The sequence below is a fragment of the Meleagris gallopavo genome, chromosome 12 (assembly GCF_905368555.1).
Source record: "Meleagris gallopavo chromosome 12, MGAL_WU_HG_1.1, whole genome shotgun sequence".
NCBI classification, from domain to species: domain Eukaryota; kingdom Metazoa; phylum Chordata; class Aves; order Galliformes; family Phasianidae; genus Meleagris; species Meleagris gallopavo.
Genome location: NC_139415.1, coordinates 14,019,539 through 14,033,169, shown reverse-complemented (window position 1 = coordinate 14,033,169; position 13,631 = coordinate 14,019,539). Strand labels below are relative to the sequence as shown.

The 13,631-nt window shown below is 44.5% G+C and overlaps 1 protein-coding gene across 7 annotated transcripts in view; it reads right to left on the bottom strand.

Moving 5' to 3' along the window:
- CHD2 (chromodomain helicase DNA binding protein 2) overlaps nt 1–13,631 on the bottom strand; it is a 110,174-nt gene that overhangs the window by 69,028 nt on the left and 27,515 nt on the right. For 4 of the 7 annotated variants that reach the window (XM_085233801.1, XM_085233802.1, XM_085233804.1 and 1 more), the window contains 3 exons: nt 12,259–12,466; nt 4,787–4,858; nt 2,010–2,118 (listed from right to left, as the gene is read on the bottom strand). The gene's annotated coding sequence lies outside the window, so the exon portion shown is untranslated. Of the gene's footprint in view, nt 1–2,009; nt 2,119–2,503; nt 2,545–4,786; nt 4,859–12,258; nt 12,467–13,631 lie in introns of those variants that run through there. The other 3 variants (XM_085233803.1, XM_085233805.1, XM_085233806.1) reach the window with 2 other exon arrangements.

The window sequence follows — 13,631 nt, the reverse complement described above, 5'->3', positions numbered from 1 at the left end:
TCGGACCCCCCCGTTCCGAGCGGCGGGGAAAGCGCCCGGGAGCCGGGCGGCGGCGGCGGCTGCTTCCCCGGCCATCTTGTGCCGTGTGTGTGAGGGAGTCTCTCCCGTCTCCTCTCAACTCCTTCCTCCCCTCCCCCCGCACAACATGGCCGCCCGCTCGCTACTCACTGCGGCGAGGAAGGGGCGGGGCCGCCCCTGCCCCCAACCTACGGCGCGCGGCGCCCCCCCCGCCGCCGCCTACGACTACGCGTGCGCGGCACGCCACTCTCCATTGGCCACGCCGCGCCCTCCCCGCCGGGACCGAGGGCGCGCACCGCTCCTATTGGCCGCGCCGCGCCCTCCTTCGACCTCCCCGCTCCGGGCCCGCGCGCACCCCAGCCGCCGTCTCCTGTTGGCCGCGCGCACCACCGCTCCCCGCCTCGGAGGCCGCCGGCCGCCGCCCATTGGCTCCCGCCCGCCTCCTCGCGCCCGCCCCTCCCGCCGCGGACTCGCGCCCCATCCTCCCCGGCCTCCCCTCAGGGGGAAGAAGGCGGCGGGAGCCGGCTGAGAGCGCCCACCCCGGCGGCGGCCCCAGCCCCACCTGGCCGGGGCATCCCCGGCTCCACCCAGCCTCGGCCCCGCTCGAGCTAAGCGCCGCCTCTTTCCCAGACGGGGCTTCGACAATCCTCAGGCGCTCACAAAGTGCCTCAGCTCTCATTCGTCCTTGAGGCAGGACATCTCACTTGGGCCCTTCCAGCAGCCGTGTCCGGACGGGGCCCAGCTCACCACATACCACAGAGGTGTTTCTCCCTTCACCCTAGTGCCTTCTCTGAGGCCTCCACCTGCTCCACACACCCATCCACGCACAGAGCTGCAGGAACCCGCTCACCTGCCTGCCTGCAGCATCACTGTCTGCATTAGTGCCTCTCAAAAACACCACAAGTACCCAAACAGAACACAGCACCCTGCTTTTTTTAGCCAACACCATAGAAACTGGCTCATATGCCAACCTCACCAGGACGCTGTCTCCTATTTTGACTACTGCCATGGAAACCAGATACCAAGAGGATGGGAGCATCCCCACGTGCTGGCCACCAGCATCTGAGAAGTCAGCCTGCAGCCGGTCAGTGAGGATAATGCTCTGCACCCAGCTAACGTGACAATGACATCATTAATATTTACATGCTTCAGCGATCACTGTGAGTGATTAGCATGCCTTTCTCCTTCTGTTTGCACGTCTTATTCTGTTACAAGCAGAAAGATGGCCCGTTCTTCCTCTTTTTTTTGTACAGTAATGTGAGTAGGTATGGCAGCAATTAAGTCAGCAATACCTGAAATGTTTGGGGAAGGCCTATAGAGAGCTAGTCCGGCACTGGAAATCATGCAATTGAACTGCAGCAGCAGTCTCCTGAATTGAAGCCCTGGAAAAGCCAGTATCTGGTCAGCTGGAAAGAATCATTCGCTAATGTCCCCAAGGATAATGATTTTGAGCTGGGAGATGCATTTCTTTGCAAAATACAGAGAAACACAGACCTTTCTGCGTAGGATAGGTGGAGACTGTATGGCAGGACTGCACAAATCTGCTGCCTTACAGACTGTGGTGATATAGCATTGGCAGTCTCCTAAAAGCAGTGCTGGTGGCCCACATGGTGATAAAGGGAGCCTCCAGCCAAGGAAGTACTGGTGGGGCAAACACGCAGATAACTGGATCCTCACTGGCAGAGCACAAAAGGCCTTTTGATTTTTCTCCACAAGCAGAATTGGAGTTCTGGTTTGTTGAAAATATGGGGTACAGGGAACCTGTTCTGCAGCCTTCATTTCCATTCAGATTCTTGCAAAGCAAAAGCTAATCCTCTCGCTCTCAGTGGAACTGTGCATGCATAACTGCATGCAAAGGTGCTGGCATACACAGAACCCAGGTGCTGCCTGTGCTCCTTGGAAGAATACCAACAATGAAGAGAAGGGAAAGGCAACCACGATGAGGCACAAATCAGATAAAAGTACAGTACAGCAAAAGCAATGCTACTTACACAGGCATCTTCACTCAATGTGGAAGGTCTGTCTTCACAGCAAGGACAAAGACATGAAGTTCAATATACAACTCCCAGCCTTTCTGTTGTTTCTTCCCAGAATACATTCCTAGAAAAGCATATGCAGTACGATCACTCGTGACAGCCACATGAAATGGAAAAGAAGAGATCAAGTGTTCAAGACATAACTGCACTTCGTAAGAATAGTGTGGTTCAAGTCAGAATGGTTTAAGGTTATAACTGAACAAGACCTGACCTGCACGCTTATCTGATTTTCTCCAACACCCAGGACTATCTAATATAATAGATTATTCATCTTTAAAAACATTTATTCCTGTACCTTTTACAGATATATGTTTTTAACAGTCAATTACTCTACTGCTTTTAAGTATAAACAAAATGTTACTGGAAGTCTAATACCCTAATTAAATATAGTCAGTGCTGCTCATTTGCTTCCTGGCCACCAAGGCAAAAGCAGCTCCAAAAAGACTTACAGAAGGATCCATTTCTTCTCTCCTTTCTTGGCTTCTAGTGAGCTGTATGGAAGGGAATGTAAGTACAGTCACTCCAACCAGGGAGTACACTCATCAGACGAATTTCATGTTCATGTAGCAGTGACAGACCATTTCATCCCCCATGGTCAGCTCTGCACAAACACTAGATTCTTGTTCCTACCACCTCTATGGTTACACAGTTATCCCTTCTAAATTTCTTATTTCTGAGCAACTGCAATTTCCTCTATACACTGTATTTAATTTTAGATAGCACTTTCATTTTCTGGCTTTGTGTATCATTAAACTAAATACTTCAGCCACGTTTTATGAAGCACTTATCAGATAATAATGAGGCAACTTAGTGTTTCCATTACTAACTTGGGAAATGTTTTCTGAGACTGCATCTGTGGCTACAACTCCCAATTTAGGCACCCAATTTTATTCTGTGAGCTTTTAACCTTCCCCCCAGCTTCCATGAAGGTCATTATCAAACAGCATAGCAGAAGCCCTTCAAACACACAAGCTATTTTGTGGTAGGCATTTAAATTCCCCCAGTGTGTTCACAGAAATTGTCACTTCACCCTAAACTAAGTCTACTCCTACATTCCATTTTTGTATATAACGTGTTACTAAAACAAACAGCGTTTTCTCTTGTGTTTCCTTCTTATTTACTCACCATTAAAAAAACAGTAACACCCAGGCAGATAAAAATTACCTTTGATCACACTTCTGAAAACCTACAATTTTGGAGCAGCATGCACAAAGGCTGAGCGAACACAGCTGCATCTGCACTGCTCTCATTTGTGGACTTTTCACAATGACTAATATTGATTTGACTAAACTTTGACACAGAATAATGTCAATAAACAGAAAGGTAAATAGAGACAAAGTTCTTCTAAGCACAGAACCAACTTCCCTCTGTGACTGTAAAGATTATTATAGTATATTGATCCTAGCTAAAGTTTTTTGCTACTTTTACACAGCAAGCAGTGATAGCACCAACAGTTCTAGCAGTCAGTTCATGCTGTTCATTGTACTCTGGGTCTGGAACTGGAATTCAAGCTCAGACCTTCGTTCATCATCACATAACAAACAACTGCAAACCCATCTACAGAGAAATTTTGCATACGCCCATTTTGCTGCTATGACTTAACACTGAAAACTGCAATCCTGTTAATATGGCACTTTTGCTAGCACTTTTATGGTGCTTCCATGTAGAATGATGAACTTTTGAGCAGCAAGAGAAAGGTTTACGACCAAGAATAATTTGAAACAAATTTTTGTTGCTGTCACAAGCGTATGGTAAAGAAAATAAATCTTTCAGTCTGCTACGCCATATTCCAGTACTTTTTGCAGCTTATTCAAAATTAAACTCTTTTAACCACAATTCAGCTCTTTTTATGTTTTCAAAGAAAAATAATTTATCAATACAAAAATAATATCATAAGGAGAATGAGAAATTGAACTAATATCTTTTGTGGCATTTAGTCTCCTATCCTAAGCAATTTTTTTAACTTGTTGGTCAGAATGCAAAGAATTGACAGTGTTTCTGTACACATGATCTTGTGGTCCGAGCTCAGATTTTAGATCTAAGACCACCCAAACAACCTGCCCAGCTCATTTCATTTTGTGTGAATTCCTGTACACAATAAGGCAAACAGAAAAAAGGTCACTACTGCCTGGTGCTTACTGCACTTCATATTAACTTGACTAAGGAATACACACCTGCTCTTCTGGAGAAATCTAGAGCTCTTTTCTTCAAGGAGCTCTGAAATTTGAAGTTTGATGTTTTTATATATTTAGATTCTGGAGCTTATTACCACAGCTACTTGTATGGAATGACCTGGTTTGTCAAGTTTGGTTCTTAGGTAACTATTAAACTATTCTTCTTGGCTTGGCAAACTTTTATAAAAGGAGTGGGACATTGTGGAAAAAAAAAACTGATCAACTCCTTCCACACACTGAATTTGTACTACTTCAACACCTGAATTTGTACAAGTGCTAACAAGTATCTGGACATATAGAAGAATGATGCAACTTTGCTTATAACTGACATCACTTCTGAAAGCAAACAAGAGACAAATGTGGACATTCCCAGGAACTTTAACACTAACAGCTACACAATGAGAAGTCAGGTTGTATCACCTGAGTTATATTCCTTAACTTCTCTGTACTGACGCTGTTCACTGCTTTGGAATCTTAGAAGACTTGATAGTTATGCAAAGGTTAGATAAATCCGTAGGATTTAAAATGCAGAATTGCAATCAGTATTCTTTATCTTACCATTCTGGTTGTACTGCAACGTCATAGAAGTGTTCTACTGTGATGGGGAACGGTCATCATTTCATCTTGAGTCTGGAAAAAAAAAAAAAAGAAAGCATTGGCAAGGTTAAGAGAGCCATGCCCAACTTCACATTTCAAAATAAAGACACCATACTCCTGTGTTCCAAGGTAACATGCACAGCTGATAAGTTAAATATATATATATACACACACATATAAAATAGTTTTTAAGCAAAACCTTCAGAATATTTGGATTTCAAATACAACTGAAAAAAAAAAAATTAGAAGTTCTAGAAAGTTAATGTAGTATTTTTTAAACTCCAACAGTTTGACATTCTACCATGATTTATCCCCTGTACAGATTTAAATTTTACTTCCTGAAATCATTCATCTATTCACCCTTCCAGTTTGTTCTCTTCAAATGCGAGTCAGTAACGTTTGATTGCTTCAGGGTTTAAGAAATAGCACAAGAATAGGGAAAACAGCACAAATTTGTGTTTACAAATTAAAAAAAAAAAAAAAAGGGAAAAAACCTCTGTAAGTTTTAATTCTTATTTTTTATTAAATCTCAATTTTTATTTTCATCAAGACAGACTTATGAAAGTTTTGATGACAAACATAACAAAAGGTGTTTTTTCTTGATCAATCTCTGGAGTTTCAGGGCCACGAGGGCTCCACGCTACCCTTACGAACATGATGAATTTCACTCAGAGAGAACAAGACGAATTACAGCTACTCTACAATAAAGAAGAAAAACAACCCAGGTCTCTAAAAATACAATACAGAACTGAGATTCTTGTTTCAAGCAAGTCAAACAACACAGTAACAGCCTGTTTCCATAACAATCTTCATTCCTTTCTCTTCTGCACAGGTAGCACCACAGGGCATTTTATTGATTACTATATAATAGTTGACAAAATGATGCATTATTCAGCAAATTGCCACATGCAGTAACAGGAACCGTGCTTTTCTCTAAAATTGTACAAGCCTACTTTTTAAATTTTATAGACAACCAGCATGACAACGCATTGTATATATAAAAGGAAGACTTCTTATATTCATAGCTCAAAACAAACTCCTTTATATCTGTCAACACTAGTTAGATGAGGAGTAAAATCAATTTTTGATGTAGTGATACTATATCAGGCACGTGCTTGGATTAGAATGTCACCTTCCCAGAAACAGCTTCTGTGTCAGACTGATGTTACCCATGAGGTTTTCTATTTTCTTCCTGCAGTTCATTTGCAACACACTGGCTGCTGGCAGGGCCTTACCCAGCCCAGAACTCAAGCAGTTTTGTGCACGTCCAGCATGTTATCTATTGAGAATAAGAGGGTTTAATACTTGAAAGCAATGAATTTGCATGCTGAAACAAATGTTCTCTCTCTCTCTCCAACCAAGTCATCAATAATGATCATCTTGTCTCACTGAAATAATTCACTATGATTTTTTTTATATTTAGTTAGATTTAATATCAAAAGGGAACAGGTAAAAAAAAAAAACAAAATATGTAGCCCGAGGGAGCACTGTCAGAACAGCACTGTCAGAACAGCACCGACATTGGGCAGTAGCTTTTTGCAATATTAGAGCAGAAGACAAGATAGCTCAGGTCAGACATCCAATCACTATCGGACTGCAAACTTCACTGCAGTTTTGCCCAGTGGAAGATCTTCAGGCTCTGTGTGCCCAAAAAGATCACTTATTTTCTCCAAGACTGAATACCGGGTGCAACTAAAAGTTATTAACTTGCTCTACAAATAGTCTCATTTTAAAATGTAGAAACATTTAACATTTTAACAAAAGCTGTGATTTTGATCTCTTCTTGCTACTCCAGATATAGGCCTTAACTTGCACATCTGTGCCTTTAATTCAGCTCTGAGTAATTACATTTAGGTCAGTGGAATCACTCCAGCTTTTTCTTGGTGTGTCTAAATGGAATGTTGTCCTAAGGATCTGAAATGAACTGCAAGAATTTTGAGTAAGAGCAAACACATATACAAGACAAAAAAGATTCCAGAACACTTTGTAGAGGGAAACGTATGGGGAATACAAGTGTGTATGTGCAGGAAATTAAGTGAAATGCTTGAATAATTCAGAATCATAACAAGCAAAATTGAAACACTGGGATTTTAATAACTGACTTTATTTTTTTTTTAACCCCAATTATTAAAATATTGTGCTGCTGGCTAGCAAATCAAGTACTGATAATGAGTATTTGGAGACAGAGCTTTTGTTGCATGAACAAAAACTCATGTTTAAAAGATTAATAAAGGATTGTCTTTATATACACATACACACTCAAAAATGATGAAAACTGGAACATAAATGAAGTTGAAGATCAATTATATAAATGCAGAAAGTCTACTCAAGTGATGCTAAAATGGAATTAAGCTTAGGAGAAAACAGAACCTAACTGAGAGGTTCAGAAAAGTGTATTAGTATATGCTGGAAAAGTAATTTTTATAAATCACAATTACTATATCCTTTATGATAATAATGCAGTCTTACAAAAACAAACTAAAGACGTACATCAACTTTGTGCCAGATCTCTATGCTGCACATGCTGCTGGCAATCGATGCACGCTGCTTTCAGGACATGTTTGACCTATGGATTTAAGGTACCCCAAGTAGAATACAGATGGGCAATCAAGAAAATAATGATCTTGAGGTTGCAAAAAGGCTTCTTTCCATTCTTTTACTGTGATGAAGGAATCACTGCCCCAGGCAGTTTGTAGTAGGAGACAAATTTAAAAGGAAACACTCTTTTAGAGGCAGAGACAGGGAATCGGGCACCTTGCAAAACTGAACTGCAGTTAACATGGAAGAAGCTGACTCTTGGCTTCATTTATGAGTAAAGCTCTCTGAAATCCTACTGCTGCGTACAGGTTCTTTCCTCTCCCTAACAGTCTCAGCTCGTTGCCCCCCGTCCTGAGCAGGGCTGGGTGCCACACAGCATGGGCTGGAGTATTTCTGTGCCACGCATCACTGACCAGAAGATGCTGGTGGTCTGGGCAGGAAGGACAGCAGAGAAATGAGCCCTTGCACACATTCTGAAGTTCCCTAGTGGACGCACTGATTTGCCTCCATAAGCCAGAGCTTCCCACAAACTTCACTGAAATTTGCTGAAAACACAGCATCGGATCGAACGCTAAAGGCCTCCAACAGCATGGTTTCACAAGCTCTGCCTCATTAGGAAGCCAGGATAAAAATACAGCAGCATGAAAAATAGATGAGCAGCTTTTCCTGAGTCTGAAACCAGAAAACAATGACACAAAACCAAAAATCACATGAAGCAATCTCTTCTGTATCCCCAAATGTCAACATTAATGCTCCCTCTCCCAGAGCCTCATTAAACAAACCAGCTGTATAACACACTCTGAAAGGGAAAGATCCAGGAGCAAAGAAAGTAAACTCAGACACCAGAGGCCCATGACAGAAACGCTGCTTTTTGCTCTAAGGGTTGTCTGCTGGAGGGGAGTCAGACTGGCCACGTCCCTGACAAAAACCTCCATATTCTCCTGATCAAACAGGCAGTTCTGACAGCTGCAGCCAGCCTGAGATTTTTAAATCAAAACTATCCATCTCAACACCTGGAAGCCACATCAGAAAGCACCGCTATTTTGTATACAGCCATCTTCTCCTACCAGAGCCAAATACTGCACAAAAACACCGTTTTCCTCCTGCTGAAACACCTCATCCTCCCTGCACTTTGGCCACACATCAGGCGCTCTGGCTGTCACCGGGCGCACAGCGAGAGCCACGTTCCAGCTCCGCCATTTCTGCAGCCTTCTGAGAAGACTTTTGTTTCCCGCTGCTCACTTACTGAGAAAACATATTTTCCTTACTTTCCCTTCTTGTCTTTAATTTATATGTATATAATTTATTCCTTTATTTATCTTAAGTCTGAATCTAGAATCCTTCGCACTAAAGGAGGGCGAGAGAAGGGCGGTTGTTTCGTTCCAGACAGAGCAGCTCCGGCTCCACAACATGGCTCCTCCCGCCACCGCTCCACAAAATGGCGGCGGCTCGACCCACCGCCGCCTGGGAAGGCGCAGGGCATCCCGCAGGAGGCCGCGAACACCACTTTCTTTTGTGTTCGCTATTATTTTTCTCTCCTTGCTCTTAGCCCTACAGGGATGGTGCGGGCAGAACCTTCACAGCCCCAGCCTGACCCGCGCAGCCGCTCCACCCCCGAGTGCTGCGGGACGACGCCCCGCCGTGGGGCACTGCGGGCCGGGGCCGCGCGGTGTTGGGTTTCTCGGCGCAGCGGTTGTTCCTGTGATGGGGGAAGGGAGCAGCTCCCCCGCCCGCAGTCATCTGCTGCGAAGGGCTGGAGCTCTCGGAGCCAATTAGTCAGGGAGTTAACCGCTTCGCTGCGGGGAAACTCGAGCTTCAGGCACAGGCTCGGGGAGGTGAGGGGCTGAAAGCGCTGCAGGGACAAAACGGCCGCATCCAGAACTAAAGCACGCCAGTTCTAATAAAGCCGGATGCGTTTCCAGATCCGTGCCATCCTATGGGGATGCACTGCATTTCCTGTGCAACCTCTCCAGGCAGAACAACACCTCGGTGCATGGGAGAGCACTGATAGAACCCATCTCCCTCTAATCTTCATAATTCCCTGTGCCCAGACACAGTCCTCCACACACTCATCTTTATTTTTATTTTTTTTAATCCCCAACAGCATTAGAACAAAGCAAACAAACAAACAAGGTTCAGTTCCCAGCCCTTTCCTCCAGTGACACGCCTGGGCACCTAAGGGCAGCAGGCTCCCACTTGACTCGGCAGGTCAGCAGACCTATTTTTGTGCTCTCTTCATATTCCATGACGTACAAGAGAATATTGGATCAGACTGTCAGGGAAGCCAGGAGTGTTTACATGGCAGCACGAAATGCACTAAGCTCCCCACCTGCTGCTGTGGAGAGGCCATCCTGGTACTGCAAGGCTGCTTCCACTCCAGGCAAGAGCCACAGCATATGACACACCTATTCCTACAACACACCTATTCCTAGAACACTAGTCTCTCCAATAGAGAAAACGAGGTCAAATCTCCCTCCTTACCCAGGAGAAAGTACAGAGTCTACAGAAGGAGCTAACAGGGTTGGCACTGTGACATCTCATTTCTAAGCTCCAAGAAGAGCTCTGGCTACACTGAAGTGCAAATCTACATTCAAATAAACGCTGTATAGGGGAAGAAATGTATTGCAAAGCAAACGGCAGATTTAGGCTTGCAAGCTCTGAGCCTTGGCAGTACAAAAGCTCTCTTGTTCCTGTTGCCTCCCACAGCTGCATTCACTAAATATATCCTGCACAGAGAACTGCATTTCTCCACCCCTTTTGCAGCCCAATCACATTTGTACAAACACCACCAGGCTCCCTTGGGATGTGCAGCCAGGCAGCAATGTGCCCTAGTTACAGGCATCGTGAAGAAAGGGAGAGACTAATAACAGCTCCAGCAGGATGAGACTGTTACGGCCACAGGTTATTTCAAGAGGAATGTGTGTGCAGCTGACTGATATTTAACCATTAAAGTCACAGTGCTTTGCTCCCTGTAAAGATACACCTCACTCATTTGGCAAAATGAGTTACTCTAAATCATTCCCATAGGGTTGGCCCATGGAGAATAATCCAATGTTACCTTCCAGCAAACTAGGGCTTTGTGGCATGTTGCTTCAAGGTGTAACAGGAGGTAAGCAAGCACAAAGCCACACGGTGCACTGCAAGTCAACACTAAGCAAAAATCTACAAGCTAGAGGGATATCCAGTTTGGCACCTTTCAAAGGTACTTAGATGCAACAAATAAAAATACTTTCTCTAAGTTGATGAGCCTAGTGCTAACCCTCTGCTGCACGGATCACAGGGAAACGTGTTGACCAAACGTAGATAACAGCAAATTGAGGTAGAAAAGCATGTGCTGCTGTTGCCTTTCCCCATACAGTTGTGGACTGATGCATCTCTGCCTTCATGGGAGAAGACAGTGACTGAATTTTCTGTAGGATAGAGGTCCTTTCCCTATTACCCCCCTATTCTGTTCTCCATATTTTCTCTGCTCTCATATCTCTTACTTGGAAGGATGCGTATTCTGGCACAATGGAGCCTCAGTCCCAGCCCCAAAAACACTGCTGTGAGCACCGTAATTCCACAGCGGATCAAGTTCCGATAGGGGAAAAAAGAAAAAAGAGGAGTCTTAGTGATTTCCTTCACTCTCAAGCTGCTAGCCAGCAGGGATTTTGACCCTCTCTTGGTCCCTGCTTCTTTCTTTCCTGACAGTTTCTTATTTCTTCGACACCTCCAGCTCTTCTAGCAGCAAAGCAAATTTGACAGAATCTGGTCAATTTTTCAAGCCATCTCATTTTAAGAAGTCAGTGGGAGCTCACCGTATCTTGCAATCAAACCTCACTGGAGGGAGAATTAGTAACTCATGCATGACCTTAATCTGTAGGATTTCATAGATAGTTTTTCTGGTAATCTCAATGCTCAGAGCTTATCATACATTCAATTTCTATCTGCAGCTCTAGAATGTTTTGTAACAAAAGGAACCCAAATTCATTTTGGTATAATTATGTGGTCACAGCAGTCCATGCTCTCTACTGAATAAATATAGAGGACTTGGGAATAACTCGTATAATTAAATCATAAATTGTAAAAAGCAAAACAGCAATAAATAGATAATGAGAATATTGATTACATAAATAAAATATGGTCAGGCTTAGATATCAAATACTCATGAAGGAAAATGGTACGAGGAATATGTGAGGAATGTTTTAGTATCATCTTTTTCCATTTTGCAAACATAACAGGAAGAACCTAAGCTCATGCTGAAGCATCCACATGAAAAGCCTTATTTTCAAAGGTAGCAATAGCTCCTCAGATATCCAAACCCTTTGAAATCAGATAAACCATTCACAAAATGGCCACTGGTCCCTATGCTTAATTAAACAGTTGAAAGCTACAAAAGTTGGAAGACCATGCTGTGTTCTGTTGTTTTCCCTGCGTATTCTCTCCTCTGCTTTTCTCACCTTCCTTAAACAAATCAGCCTCAAAGACCATTCCAGTGCCACGTGGAAATTGAGATGGCTTTAATTAGTCACATTGCTGTGGAAGAACCCTGAGCAGTTCCTGCTGCAGTGATTGTACAGAACACGAGCCCTGACTGCTGGGGACAGAAGTTGGCAGGACCACAGTATCAAGGCCGTGCTTCAGAGAAGGATGGGCAATGCCAGGTCATTTTGCATTCTCTGACCTAGATAATTCTGTGGGATCCTACAGACTTACGAGTGCATGCAAAAATGGGTATTCCTTTCTGCGTGTTTCTAAAAGATAGAGAAATGAAAAATACGAAAGCTGATGTTAGGACTGAGAGGCAAAGGAGCTCCAGGAGCATGTGCTGCCTTCAAAACCACTGCAGTTCTGAAAGCAGAGTTTTAAGAAACCCGGATCTAAGGTTTCATTCCTCAGACAAGGCAGTGACTCACCCACATTCCTGACTGCTCCAACAAGAGGTGAGTCCTGCTCCTGGCAGACCAGATCCTCTGCATTGCACTGTGCCAAGCAAAGTCCAGCACTGGCAGCACGTTGGAGCTGATGCAGAATGGGGCCAAACCAGTGTTAGTAAGGGGCCCCCTTTGCAGGCTGCTGGGTTGGCTGGAAAATTCTTGAGCCCAGACCTCCTGCTTTTCATGCCTGAAAATACAGTGAAAAGAAAAACAGCCACTACTAATGATTACTTTTCAAAGGCTAAACTTATACCAAGGTTGAGTAAGATTGCTCAGAGGCAGCAGCTGAAGTTTTTCACAATCCATGGACAGATGAAACAAGTCAAAAAAATAACTGAGCAGAGGGAACCAGGTGGGTAAGCTGCTGTTTCTAACCTCAAAGTTACTCATGAGGGGAAGCGTGACCTCGGGATGTGGAAGCTCAGTCCTGAGCATCTGGGCGCTTGGTCATTCCCAACACAGGAGGTAGACCTCACTGATGTAGGGAAAATCCTTAACAATGTAGGCAGCTAACGAGCACACAGAAGCTGTGCTATCTGTGGAAAGATCCAGCCTCACACAAATAAATGATCCCTGAGCCACCACGGCAATGCCTGTTGCACTCTCCTGGCATCAGCAGGCAGATAAAGCACGTACAGGCAGTCCTCCCTGCTGCTGCACAGCTTGTCAGCAGTGCTGCAAATATTTCAGGCATTTCCCACAGCCCTCCACAGACTGCGGCAGAGACTCGCCCACTGGCACCCCAGGGGCTGCCCAACAAATCTGTTTAGCAGGCTGCAGAGCAGCTAATATCCATCTCGTTTATTAAATGAGAACAACAGAAGCAGGGGGATTTAAGAGATTTTGCTGGTACGATTTCTGTGATGTGACACGCTGCTTTGCAGAAGCAACTATTGCAATGGCAAACACCATAAAACCTCGTTTTAATAAAGCAATTCTTTGCGCGAAGGCAGAGAAATCATCACAGGCGATAACTCCCAATCTATTATTATCACGATTTGGAGAGGCTCTTGGTGTTTCCAACCCTAGGCTGCTTTGGAAGGGCAGCATTCGTCACCCACCCGCAGCACGAGGACAGAATCCCAATTCCAGCCAGGGAGGCGGGTGCCCAGGCAACGCAGCAGGATCGGTGCTTGCCGCGCTCCGGCCTCCGCAAACAATTCTTGCCACGTAGGCAAGAGCGAGCAGGGCAATGGAAAATTACTGCGGGCTTTTTCTTAAAGGGCGAGAATCCCCTTTAAGCGGGGAAGGTTGGTCTGCAGTGCGTCAGCGGCACGCTGGGGCGTTAATAAGGCAGGGAGTATTTGCATGGTATTTCAGCAGACTGCAGTGGTAGAAATGGAAAGCAGAGA